Source organism: Ceratotherium simum, chromosome 28 (assembly GCF_057802395.1).
Source record: "Ceratotherium simum simum isolate JZ-2026a chromosome 28, ASM5780239v1, whole genome shotgun sequence".
Lineage (NCBI taxonomy): Eukaryota > Metazoa > Chordata > Mammalia > Perissodactyla > Rhinocerotidae > Ceratotherium > Ceratotherium simum.
Window position 1 is genome coordinate 453,443 of NC_141927.1, and position 12,918 is coordinate 466,360.

Sequence of the window (12,918 nt, forward strand, 5' to 3'; positions counted from 1 at the left end):
AACAGACACACAGATCAATGGAACAGAAAACTCCTAGAAGAAAACATAGGGAAAATCTCCTTGACATCAGTCTTGGCAACAATTTTTTAAATGTGACACCAAAAGCATAAGAAACAAAAGAAAAAAATAAACAAGTAGGACTACATCAAATTAAAAAGCTTCTTCATAGCAAAATAAATGATCAACAAAATGTAAAGGCAACCTACTAATTGGGAGAAAATATTTGTAAATCATATATCTGATAAGCAGTTAATACCTAAAATATTAAAAGAACTCATACAACTCAATAGCAAAAAAAAAACAAAAACAAAAAACACCTGATTAAAAAATAGACAGAGGATCTGAATAGACACTTCTCCTAAGAAGACATCCAGACGGCCGACAGGCACAGGAAAAGGTGCTCAGCATCACTAATCACCAGGGAAATGCCAATCTAAACCACAGTGAGCTATCACCTCACACCTGCTAGAATGGCTATCATCAAAAAGACAAGCGATAACAAGTGTTGGTGAGGATGTGAAAAAAAGAGGACACTTTTGCACTGTTGGTGGGAATGTAAGTTGGTGCAGCCACTATGAAAAACAGTACGGAGTTTCCTCCAAAAATTAAAAATAGAACTACCAAGTGATCTATTGATTCCACTTCTGAGTATTTATCCAAAGGAAATAAAATCATTATCTAGAAGAGGTGTCTGCACCCCATATTCATTGCAGCATTATTTTCAATAGCCAAGATATGCAAACAACCTAAGTGTCCATCGATGGATGAATGGATAAAGAAAATGTGGTATATATACATATATATATGTACACACACAATGGAATATTATTCAGCCATAACAAAGAAAGAAATCTTGCCATTTGCAACAACGTGGATAGATCTTGATGGCAGTGAAATAAGCCAGACAGAGAAAGACAAATATTGTATGTTTTCACTTTTATGTAGAATCTAAAAAAAGTTGAACTCATAGAAACAGAGAGTACAATTGTTGTTGCCAGGGGCTGGGGGTGGCGGAAATGGGCAGATGTTAATCAAAGGGCACAAAGTTCCCGTTATAAAATGAGTAAGTTCTGGAGATCTCATGCACAGCACGGTGACTATAGTTAACAATATGGAGTTGTTTACTGGAAAGTTGCTAAGCGAGTAGATCTTAACTGTTCTCAACACACACAAAAATGGTAATTACGTGAGGGGATGGATGTGTTAACTAACTCTATTGTGGTTATAATTTCGCAGGATATGCATGTGTCAAATCATCATGTTGTACACCTTAAATGGACATGCTATATCTTAATAAAGCTGGAAGGACCCCCCACCCCTTGGCCAAAAAAAAGATGCACTTCATGGGGTCCTGTAATTGCATCTTCCAGCAGTTGCAGGAAATCTGAGATCTGGGCGGGGTAGGTGGGAATATGCAGGAGGAGAAAGCATCTATGGTACTCGTGTGTCCCCACTGTCCCTTCATTGAGATGAAAATGTCATTCTGTCCTCGAGAAGGTCGCTATTAGTGCCTGCCTGTGAATTACGCCGGCGTTCACTGGCACGCAGCACGAGGAGCCGGCCCCATGGGGAGAGCAGACGGCCGACCCAGTCAGTAGGAGGCCAGGGGAGGGCCCGGGTCTGGTGCGCAGGCTGGAGGGCCCCCCCGGAAGGGCCTGGTCTCTGAGGCGGCAGGTGACAGAAGGGACGAGGTGATGGAAAGGCCAGAGGAGCAGCCCGTCTGCTGAGGAGGAAGGAGCTGCGGAAACGCTGGGAGGCCGTCAGGCTGCGTCTTCGTCAGCGGGGCGGCTCTGACAAACTGGACCCAACCCGGCAGCTCACAGACAACAGATGTCTGTTCTCACACTCTGGAGGCTGGAGTCCAAGGTCAGGGGCCTGGGTGGCCGGGCTCTTCCGGGTCACAGACTTCTCGTGCTCACATGGCGGAGAGAGCAAGCTCCCGCGTGTCCTTTCCCTAAGGACACTGATCCCATCTCAGGGGCTCCTCCCTCTCCACCTAATCACCCCACAGACCTGCCTCCGGACACCATCACCAGGGCATCAGGAGTCCAGCATGGGGTCTGGGGGACACAGACATTCGCACCACACAGGCTGTTACGTCCAAGGACGCTGGCCTGGTTCACAGGTTCACCTCCAGTTGTGGAGAGGTGCCTGCAGAAAGATTCCTTCTATTCTGATTTACTCCCACCACACGGACAGTTTATCTGGACACAAGAAGGCACGCTGAGCGACATGCACTCGGACCAAGCTGTGCATGACTCCACACGCCACCGCACGGTCCCCAAGTCACCCCTGCCCTCCAGTCCTAATAACAGTAACTATAACAACAGTCATGCAACGCTCACCACGTACCCGCCTGCTGAGGGCGTCAGCTGCATTTGCTCCTCTAATCCGCCCAGCAGCCTTGCCTTGTACGTGGTAAACCTGACCCTCAGTGGTGGGCCCAGGATTCAGGGCCAATGGGTGATGGGGCCTCAATTCAGACAGCTGTGGCTGCAGAGCGCACTCCCAACGCTGCCCCTGGCTCCTCACGGGGCTGGCGGCTCACCTGTCTCCATTTCCTCATGCACTGCCTGCCCTGGCAGAGCTCCTGCCTTACGGGCCCGCCTGGACCGGGCACTACAGGACAGCTCCGCATGGCTCCGGGCACTTCCTAAGTGGGGGCCCTGATGGCTCCAGAAACGGGGCCCCACGAGAAGGAGCCTCCACTTCTTGGGTTACTGCCTGGAGGGGTCAACAGTCATGTGGAGCGTGCAGCGTTCGTGTGTGCATGCAGCGTGTCAGTGTGCCGGTGTGCTGTGTGCGCAGAGGGCAGTGTATGCGTATACAGCACAGTGTGTGCAGTATACTATGTATGTGTGTGCACAGTATGTGCGTGTACAGTGTGTGTGTACAGTACAGGATGTGTTGTGTGTGCAGTACATTGTGTATGTAAAGTGTGTGGGTGTGTATAGGACATTGTGTATGTACAGTACGGCTAGGGATGGCTTTGTAAAACAACCTGTTCTATAAACTATCTCACTTCTGGTCAGTAGACACCCCGAGCCACTAAGGCTGGCACACGAGAGAGAGAAACTCACCTGACCATCTTGACGTGAAGGGTCAACCAGGGCATTGTGGCCATGAAGCCACTTTTCATAAACATCACAGAACAGATAAAACAAGGACTGTGTTTACACTTTGAAAACCCAATGTGTGCAACACACCCCACTCACACAGGTCAGTAGCACATGCGATTCTTAAAAGGTGATTTTTCAAACTAACAAAGCCTGTGCCCAAATAACATGAGGTTTCTCTGAGAATCATTTCTGAATATTAATCATGTTGACTTGGCCTTAAAATGCCAGCGCCTGGCACCCAGGGTCGGCTTTGTCTTCAGACCAAATTGTGATGTTGCCAGTATTTTCCAAGTTAGAATAATAAACCGCAGTCTCGCAGATGTTGGGACTGGAGAGGGACCGAAGAGACCCTCTCGGACACAGCCTTCAGTTTCCTTGAAAGAAGCTCCAGGCTGGGGGCCACAGTCGGGGGGATGGCTTTGACTCCAGGCTGCAGCCCTGCGCCCGAGCCCTGGTGTCATTGTGCCCAAATCGACGTCCACAACAGGAGGGCAGTCAGGACCGACAGCCCAGCAATGCTCTGAAACGAGGCACAGGAGACGACGACCTGGCAGTGAGAACAGAACAGCTCCGTGTTCTCGCCCACTGCTTCCCAAACCAAGGTCTCCAGACCCCAGGGGCAAGGATTATTTTTCTTACTGTTATGGGTTGAATTGTGTCCCTTCCAAAAACAACATGCTGGCGTCCTGACCCCAAGTATCTCAGAATGTGACCTCATTTGGAGATGGGGTCTTTACACAAGTAATCAAGTTAAAATGGGGTCATTAGGGTGGGCCCTAGTCCAATGTGATGGAGGGAATTTGACACAGACACACAGAGGGAAGACGGCCGTCCACCAGCTGAGGAGAGACGCTGCACAGGCCCTCCCCAGCCCCAGGAGGAACCGACTCTGCCGACACCTTGATCTCAGACTTCCAGCCTCCGGACTGAGAGGCAGTAAATGTCTGTTGTTTAAGCCCCCGGGTTTGCAGTTCCTTGTTACGGCAGCCCCAGCAAACCAACACACTCACTGAACCCCAAGACGCAAAGCTACCGACCTACGAGGAGTGAATCACAGCCAGGACGGCTGAGCACAGCTACTCTGCTCCTACCTTACAGTTCCTGAACACGTGGAGAACCTTCCTCCCACGTGGAGAACACACCGAGGCTGTCCCCAGGGAGGCACCAAGGTTCCTGCCAACACGGCACTGAAGTCAGAACTCAGGACACCCACACACCGCCTGCCCTCCCACCACGCCCAGGAGTATTTCTTCCCCATCCAAGGCCTGGAATCCGAACAGTCATTAGCTCACCCTCAGCCCCATCCCGTCAAGTATTAAATGGGGAGGGGGGGATATTTGCAATAAGAACTCCTGGTCTAGATGGAGGGGCCGCGATCTGCAGTGACTTGGAGTCCACCAGCTTCTAGGGCTGAGGAGACCCCGCCTCCAAGCGGGGCTCCTGGACCAGCCAGGACCTGCCCCCTGGGAGGGGCCCTCACCCAGCTCTCCTCGGCTGTGCCCTGGTCCACATCCCCCACGACTTCTGAACTGAACACAGGGAAAACGCCCTCCTCCGCATTTCTGCAGCTTCCATATCCACTTTCTGCTGGTGCTGAGGGTTGCTGAGGGTGGTAAGCTGGACTCCAAGCATCGAGCTCCCTTCTCCGGGGCGTTCCTTCACACCAGAGCTCTTTATTATAAGGGCTTCACAGGCTGGCTCATTTCTCCGCCCCTTGCTCTCAGGCCTCCCACCTCTTTCTGTCTGTGCAAGAACTTGGCTTCAGCTGAAAGTTTACAGTTTTACTGAACTGGGCATTCTTTCCAGCCCAATCTGCCGGCTCGCCTTGTGCTGCCTGCGGCTGTCAATGCTGGCAGTATTTCAGGATTTATTAGGGAAGCTCACCAGCTCCCGTACCGTTTCTGCATTCCTCAGGGCAGCTAAGTGCTCCAGCAGACAGAGTCCCAAATGCACATTAGCTGAACCGCCCCTGGACGACTATTTGACTCACAGGGTGGTGGAGGAGGGTGTCCTGCTCCTGCAGATCCATTGGCCAGACGACTCGGGGCCCAGGCCTCCTCAGTCTCACCTGCAGACATCCAATTCCAGGGGAGAGGGTAGGAGGCCTGTGTGCAGGGTCCGATGGGCAGCTGGACGGGCAGCAGCCGTTCTGCTCACATTCCACAGGTCAGTGCTTCAGCGCGTGGTCACACAAAGCTGCACAGGAGGCCGGGAACGTGTTCCTGCTCAGGAAGGAGTTTGGTGAGAATCCAGCAGTCTGCACAGAAGCATGCTAGGGGCTGCTCAACTACAGCAGTGTAGCCGGGATTCAGGCCTGTATTTGTCTGATATCCAGAGCCCAGGCCCTCGGTCGCTAGGCTCTGCTGGGCAGGGCGAACGGAGAGGGCGCGGGGAGCAGGGGCTCTCCACACGTCTGTGCTGGGTCATCGGGCGGTTATGCCACATGATGGGGGGTTCTGATCCAACAGATGTGCAGGAGTCTCACTTTTAATAAGCCAGGGATTCTCATGTCACCTACACTCTGAGGAACAGGGCTCCAGGGGTGGATCTGGAGAGAAAGCTGGCGGATCAAAGCAAAACAAGTCAGCACAGCGGCCTTTTGTTCAGGACGTCCTGAAACTCGAGGTGTGCCTCCGGTGACTTGTGGGTTAGTCTGGCCGTGGGGACGCCACGCTGAGGACAGCGGGCACCTTCTGCTCAGGAGAGAGTGCTTTCCTGTGACGTTCAGTCCCAAGCCCGGGGCGGCGCCGTCCTCGGCTGTGGTGTTTCTTGTCTTCCTCTTGTTTCTATAATTTCAGTCTTTCTCAGGATGCTCAGACCTTGTTTAAACACAGTGAACTTGTCTTACGATGGAAATTTCCAAAAATAGCTCTTCGCAAACAGTTAATTATGTTGATTGTGTATAATTTAAATTCTAGTCAAATCTGTGGCTCATTCTGGCTAATTGCTTTCCCTCCTGTAGGAAGCACTGAGAACTTGCTTACACCCAAGGCAATGTCACCTTATCAATATGTCGGCATCAACCCAAGATTTCCGCTGTGACACAGACTTGGTGTCACCACAGAGGAAGGTCACAGTCGCCAAAGGTCGTGCCTTGTGCTCAGCTCACTGCCCACAGGCTCCTCTAGACAGCGGCCCGGATGCGTCCCATGTGGCTTTGTCCTGCCCACACCAGTCCTCGCCAGACGAGACAGTTTGAACCGACAACACTCCTGTCTCTTCCAGGTGTGGTTCCTTCCAGGACAGTCCACGCCACCTGCCGGCCGTCCTGCCGTGGACGTCTCATCGTCAGCGGTTCTAAAGGAAGGACTCGGCTCTCTGCCCTCTAGAGGAGCTGACACATCCACAGTGGGGCTCCTGTGGTGGGCTTGCCCCTCACCTTCCTGTGGCCCTGTCTGAGCCCCTGCACAGTGGAGACATCCCCACGGCCTGTCCCTGGTTCTTCTGCGTCTCCCGCCCTGACAAAGAGTGAGGGCAGACTGCTCAGTCACACACTTCAGGCTGTTGATGCTGAAGGAAAGCAGAATGTGTCACCCCAGAGTGGTCCTCTTTGACACGAAATTTATTTTGAGCTGAAGGCAATTAAGGAGAAGCAGACGCAGGGAGAGCTCTCTGCACCCGCCTCTTTCTGCCTCGAGGCAGGATACGAGTCCTCTGCTGGAGAGGACGTTGGCCCAGAGCCACACCAGAGGGATCGACATAACCCTCCCTCCACAGGTTTCTGCATATATTCACCTGCCACGGTTTGCCCCCTCGGACATGCAGACCGCATCCCTCGTGCTCTCTCTTCTCCGCACACTTGGTTCTTTGTTAAAACCAGACACAAGCCCCAGCTTCAGTGCCTCTCCCCGCAACTCACCTCTGGGCCCCGCGGTCACACGCACAGCACACTGGGCAGCAACTTCCGCTTGATCCTCTCTTGTTCTCCTGCCTTCTGTTTCAGGGGCCCAAGCGAGAGCCGAGAAGGGTGGAAGGAAGGGGTCTTTCCTCCCTGCGTGCAGACAGAAACCCGGGCTTATTTCCATCACGGTGTCTTTGTGGACTCGTCATGTTGCTTACTCTTTCCAGGTTGAGAATTTCCATCTATAACACTGGGACAAGAGAGCATCCTAGAAGAATCGAAACAGATGAATGAAGTGATGACATGGAAAGCACTTTGCACTAAGAACTTCTCGCAGAGCTCTGGGCACCACGAAATGCCCAATGACCCCATCACTGGGGAGGGCGATATCTCGGCAGCTAGGTGTGGTCCAGCAAGTGACGGGGCGCTGGATTCAGAAATAACCTGTTTTTGAATTCCCAACCCTATTGTTTACTGGCCGTCTGACCTTCGTTAAATTTCTTATTTCTTGACCTTGTATTTCCTGACGTTCTCAAGAGGCTTAGAAGATGATGACAACCAGCAGCGATGAGCATTTCCTCCGTGCCTGACCTGACGGCAGGGTGTGCTAAGCACTCGACAGGCAGCGATTCATCTTACACAACAGAGCTGTGACCACCACGCCCACTTCACAGAGGAACAAACAGAGGTCAAACAGCTGCCCTAGACACACAGGTAGGTGGCAGAACAGCGGGGTGACCTGCAGATTCTTAAATAATACGCCACTTAAATGAAAAACCTATATAGGGTGAGTGCTCACGAAATGGCGGAGGATACTTGCTTGTGTGTGTCAGGAAGACCAGACTTGAGCTAATATCCTTTGCCAATCCTCCTCTTTTTGCTGAGGAAGACTGGCCCTGGGCTAACATCCGTGCCCATCTTCCTCTACTTTGTATGGGACACCGCCACAGCATGGCTTAAGTGGTGTGTTGGTGCATGCCCGGGATCCGAACCTGCAAACTCTGGGCCAACGACGTGGAGCTCGTGAAGTTAACCACTACACCACCAGGCGAGCTCCTATTTTTTAATACCAAAAATATGAATTCTTGGTATCTTGGCTGGACTTTCACATCCCAGTTCCTCTCTGGAGCCGCTGACACAGAAACCCCAGCCTGCCGTCTGCAGGCCCCTCGGCTGCGGGCTCTGCAGCATCCCAGCTGCCCCTGGGCCGCCCTGAGCCCCTCTCCCAGCCCACGTCTCAGCACCAGGCAGATGGCCTGAAGGCCAGGAGCCCACCAGAGGGCAGGCCGGTGTCTGGTCACGACGACCTCTACCTTCCTCCAGTTTACCTCCTTTGAAGTCACCTAGCAAGTATCCTAGGCGTGTGGGTGCAGTTTTTTTTTTTCTATTTATAATGTTTTCCTGCTTGTGATCCTGAAAAACAACCAAACCCAACAAACATGAGTTATGAGATTTTTCCATAGAAGAAGAGATTCACTCTCATCTTGTAAGTGTAAACAAAGCAACTCCTTTCTCAGCTCCAAAACACTGCCACTTTCCAGCTTCAGTTCCATTCTGGCGTACGTCTTGGTGACGCAAATAATCCATAACCAATCTATAAATCAGAATTGGGGTGAGTTCATTATGAGCCAAATTTGAGGACCACATAGCCCAGGGCCTTCCCTCCCCAAGGAAGGAAGGGCGCCAAAGAAGTGGGGTGTACAGAATGGTTATATGCCATCAAAGAGCATGTATCACATATGATTGCAATGTCCCTTTTACAATAGTCATGAGATTGGCCTGTCAGATTGCCCTTTTGGCACAGCGATTGATGGACACAGCAGGTAGCAGGTTTCCTGTCTCGATTTGGGTGGTCACAGGGTGAGTGCAGCAATCAAATCCTAACCTAGGGAGAAATGCTTATCCTTAAGGAAATGCCAATTTGGGGGAAGTTGCATCCTTATCTTCAGGGCATTTGTTCTTGTCTTTGGGACATGTTAATTGCTTAAAGCAGATATACAATGCATGTTCAAAGGCCACAGTCCCTTTTGGAAAAACAAGATCAGGCTGAATTAGTTTTACATCAAATAGCTTCCTCATATGCTCCAATACATCCTATTTCTTGCCATTTATTTATCAGTCTTAAGTCTTTCGTTTTCATTTTGTCTATAGTGAGGTATAATGCGACACATGGCAGGCTGCGGAAGGAAGTAACCCACTGGACCAGCACAGGGAGCGGACAGCACCCCACCAAGCTCCCGGACACTGTGGGGATGAGCAGCCATGCACAAGAACACCATGGATGGAGATGACTTGTAGATTACAGTTCTCAAAGCCACATCCTGGCGATTGTTTCCTTGGGAACAGAACTGGATTTTTTTTCACTTTGGGTGCAGCTGAGACTGAAGCTGTTCCAATTTGATTTTGCCAGAAGCCAGTAAAAGCTTAAAACCGTTCACATCTTAAACTACCAGAAGTTATGTTATTTTTCTTAAAAATCCCCAGTTTTGTTTCAACAAAACCTTCAAAACAAGTGCTTCCAGGGTCAGTGAGCTTTTGAGGGAGACGTGAAATTCGACAAAACACTGCAGAATAGTTCAGGTTACTTTTTCCATGGAGCCTGGGCTTTCCCTGACTTTCTGCCCTTAGAGAACCGACTCCACAGTGTCTCCCTGAGCTGCGATCAGCTTCTTATTCCTGGACATGCTGATGTTTTCTCGTTTTCCCTTGATGAGTGGGGCAGAGGACTGAACATTTTCTCCATCTATAATTTTACATTTAAATGGATACACTGGTGGAAAATGATGGGCAGTTTGTTGGAACCTGACCAAGAGTTGATTTTTCAAATTTCCTTGAATTAATTCTTGTGAAGGAAAAAGTCTTCATCATGGTATAAATCTGTTTGTAATTAATAACGCCGAAAGGAACAATCTTTATGCATTAAAAAAACCAGCTGTTTAGGATGCCCCTTAGTGGCTAAACATAAACAGTGTTGACAGGGTATCATTTTCAAAATTAAAAATTAAAAAAAAAAAAGAGATCCCCAAATCCCGGCAGTAATCTTGGAGGAAATTGATGCAAAGCAGCTCCATTTACACACAATTATAACTCTGGGGGCTCTGATTAGCTTGGTAAAGGTTAATTTTAGCTGTCCCCTAAGGCACCTCTTAAAAGGCCCCTGTCGCCTGGGGTCTACAAGACCTTTTTTCAAAGATTATTGAAATTGTAGTTTAATAATATTGTCTGATTAGTTGTACAGAGAGAAGGGTGTCCTATCGGCGCCTGTTAATGTGTCGAGAGGCACCTCACTCCTCCTTGCCGTCACTCACATTCTCTCCACGTCCTTCCAGCCGGACCTGCCGCTTCCCTGCCAGACGCCGCCCGCAGACCCGTCTCAATAGGAGCGAATGGTCACAGTCCCCTCACCAGCGTCTTCTGATCCGGAGACTCATTTCACGCGGTGCTCTCCGTCTGGGTGTGGTCTGAGGTGGGGGCACACCATCCTACCTCCCTCGGGAGCACCGTGAGGACCCCAGAGCGAGGCTGCGTGGCGTCACAGGTGACAGGGTGTTTTTACCTGCTCCCCCTGTTTCGTCCTCGTAGCCCCGGGAAACTTCAGGAGCGAGTCCCCCGAGGTTAAAGAGACTGAGGCACAACGTGTGCCCAAACCTGAGCCCCAGGGGGAGTGGAAGGGTCACAATTGATAGCATTTCCCACGTTGTTTTCAATGACTCTTGTCACAGACTGTAGGGAGGAGGGAAGAAGCACACACTGCCTTCTGTACCTGTGCATTGTAGGTACAAAACTTAATATTAATATTTTATTATTTAATATTAATTTATAATTAATTAACGACAATATTTATAACGTGGACTATAAGTATGTAGCCTGTTTGTATTCACGTGATACATGTATTTGATACGTGTGGTTACACAGTACATTAAACATACTCCATCATACGTCACACATATTAAATATGACCGTCACCACAGGGTCCACTTCACAGGTCGGAGCAGGAGTGCAGGCCCCTGAGTGAGGGGTTCCAGGTCCCAGAAGTTCCCGAGTGTGGGTCCTTCTGCCTCCACGGAGGTCCTGGGAGGGCGGTTCTGGGAGACCCAGCTGGAGCTGGCAGGGCTGCCTGGACGGCAGGACCAGGCTGGAGTCGGGGGCTGAGCTCCAGGCCCGGACGGGAGTGGAAACCCCTGCGCCAGGCAGAAGGGCAAGCCCCCGGGTCACAGCCCACGTTCCGCTGCCGGGGAGGGAGGGAGGGAAGGCAGACCCAGCGAAGGTGCCAGCTACTGGAGAAGAGGCCGCCCACAGCAGAGGCTCCTTGTCCCCACACTGGGACCCGGGCCACCCCGAGCTGTGACAACAATGGACCCGGCTCCTTGGTTCAGGACGTCCCTACAGGGGAGGGATCCCTCTCGCTGACCCCACAGGCCTCCACTCAAAATGCTTCAACCCTAGGAGCATTTTATCACCCATGGCCCCCCTGTCATCTGGTTCCCAAGCCAAGAACCAGCAGAGGCTGACTCGGCGGCAGGACAGTGGCGGGGGATCTGTGGACGTTGGAGCTGGTGCAAGCCTTCAGTCCTGGTGTCTTTCTCTGCAGCCCTGACCCTCACCGTGATCAGATTCCAGCTCGGTTTACCCTGCCGCGGCTGCTGCTTCTTTATGACAGGTAACTGAGTGCTTATCCGAGTCGCCGTGTGCAGAGGTGACTGCATTTCTGCCCCGTCCACACGCTGGGGAGACATGTTGACCTGATTCCGGGCACCTGCCGCTCTCATTTGTAAATTTCCCCGCTGCCTCCAACACGCAGTCACTTCAGCACAGAGTCGAAGGGAGAAATGTTTATCATTTAATGAAAGCAGGAGCTGTTATCATTCTCCCTCCAAATGTTTGGCATTAGCTATTCCAAAATGATAGCCACTATCAAAAATTATCATAACTCATTTACTTTTTAGCAGATGCTTAATTAAGACTTTCATGAACTATTACGAGACTTAACCAGGGGAAGTCTGCGTTCCCTCAAATTAATTTTACAGTATTACAAGCTAGAATGACTTCGAGCAAAATCGATATGGCATTTCAAAAGCTGTAATTAAAAGGAGAAAAAATTAGAATTTTTCTGCCTACCTGTAGCAGCCTGATGTATTCAGAGTGATCCTCCACACATTTAAAAAGAATTATCTTATCAGAGTGACAAGGAAAGTGCCGGAAAAATCTTCAGATCTTACAAAGACTAAAATTGAGAAATTTGCCTAAATTGACATTTCATGAAATACAGAATCAAATTTGGTTTCGGAGAGGGCTTCTGTCCCAAGGAAAGAAAAGCAGTCTCAGAGGTAACTAATGTAGGACCCCAAACAGCCGCGTCTCCCAATGGCACACGTCCAGCGAGTCTGTGAGGTGAGGCTGACTGACGGCCCCGCGTCGGGCGGGGGCAGTGTCATCCTTGTTTCCACTCCTTTGCTAGGGGCTAACTCCGTCAGGAAAGAAATCGGGGCCCTGGGCCCCATCCCAACGTCTACACGTTTATCAAGAAGAAACACAATGACGCTGGGTGTCTGGTGGCGCGTGCTGTTAATAATACAGGCAGTAAACTAACTCAGCACAGTGCCTCCCACGCACCGGCCAGGAGCCTTGACTGTGCCGGGTGCCCGGAGGTGACAGGGGTGCAGCACAGGGCCTGGCTTCCACGCCTTGGAGCCTCGGAGAGAACATTCCACACAAAAGACCAGCCCAGAGCAGCACAGCACTCCAGCGTCAGGGAGCAGGTGCCCGAGCCCTCAGCCTCCCTCACAGCTCGTCTCATTTACCCTCACCAGGGCCCTGGCGGGGCTGTTATTTATCAGCCTGGCTTGTAGGTGGGGACACTGAGGGGCAGCCGCCTCCCAGCCCGTCCACATCTGGTGGGATCCAACACAGGTCTCTGAGTGTCGCCTGAGTTCACGTGTGCTAAGTCTACAGAGGGTG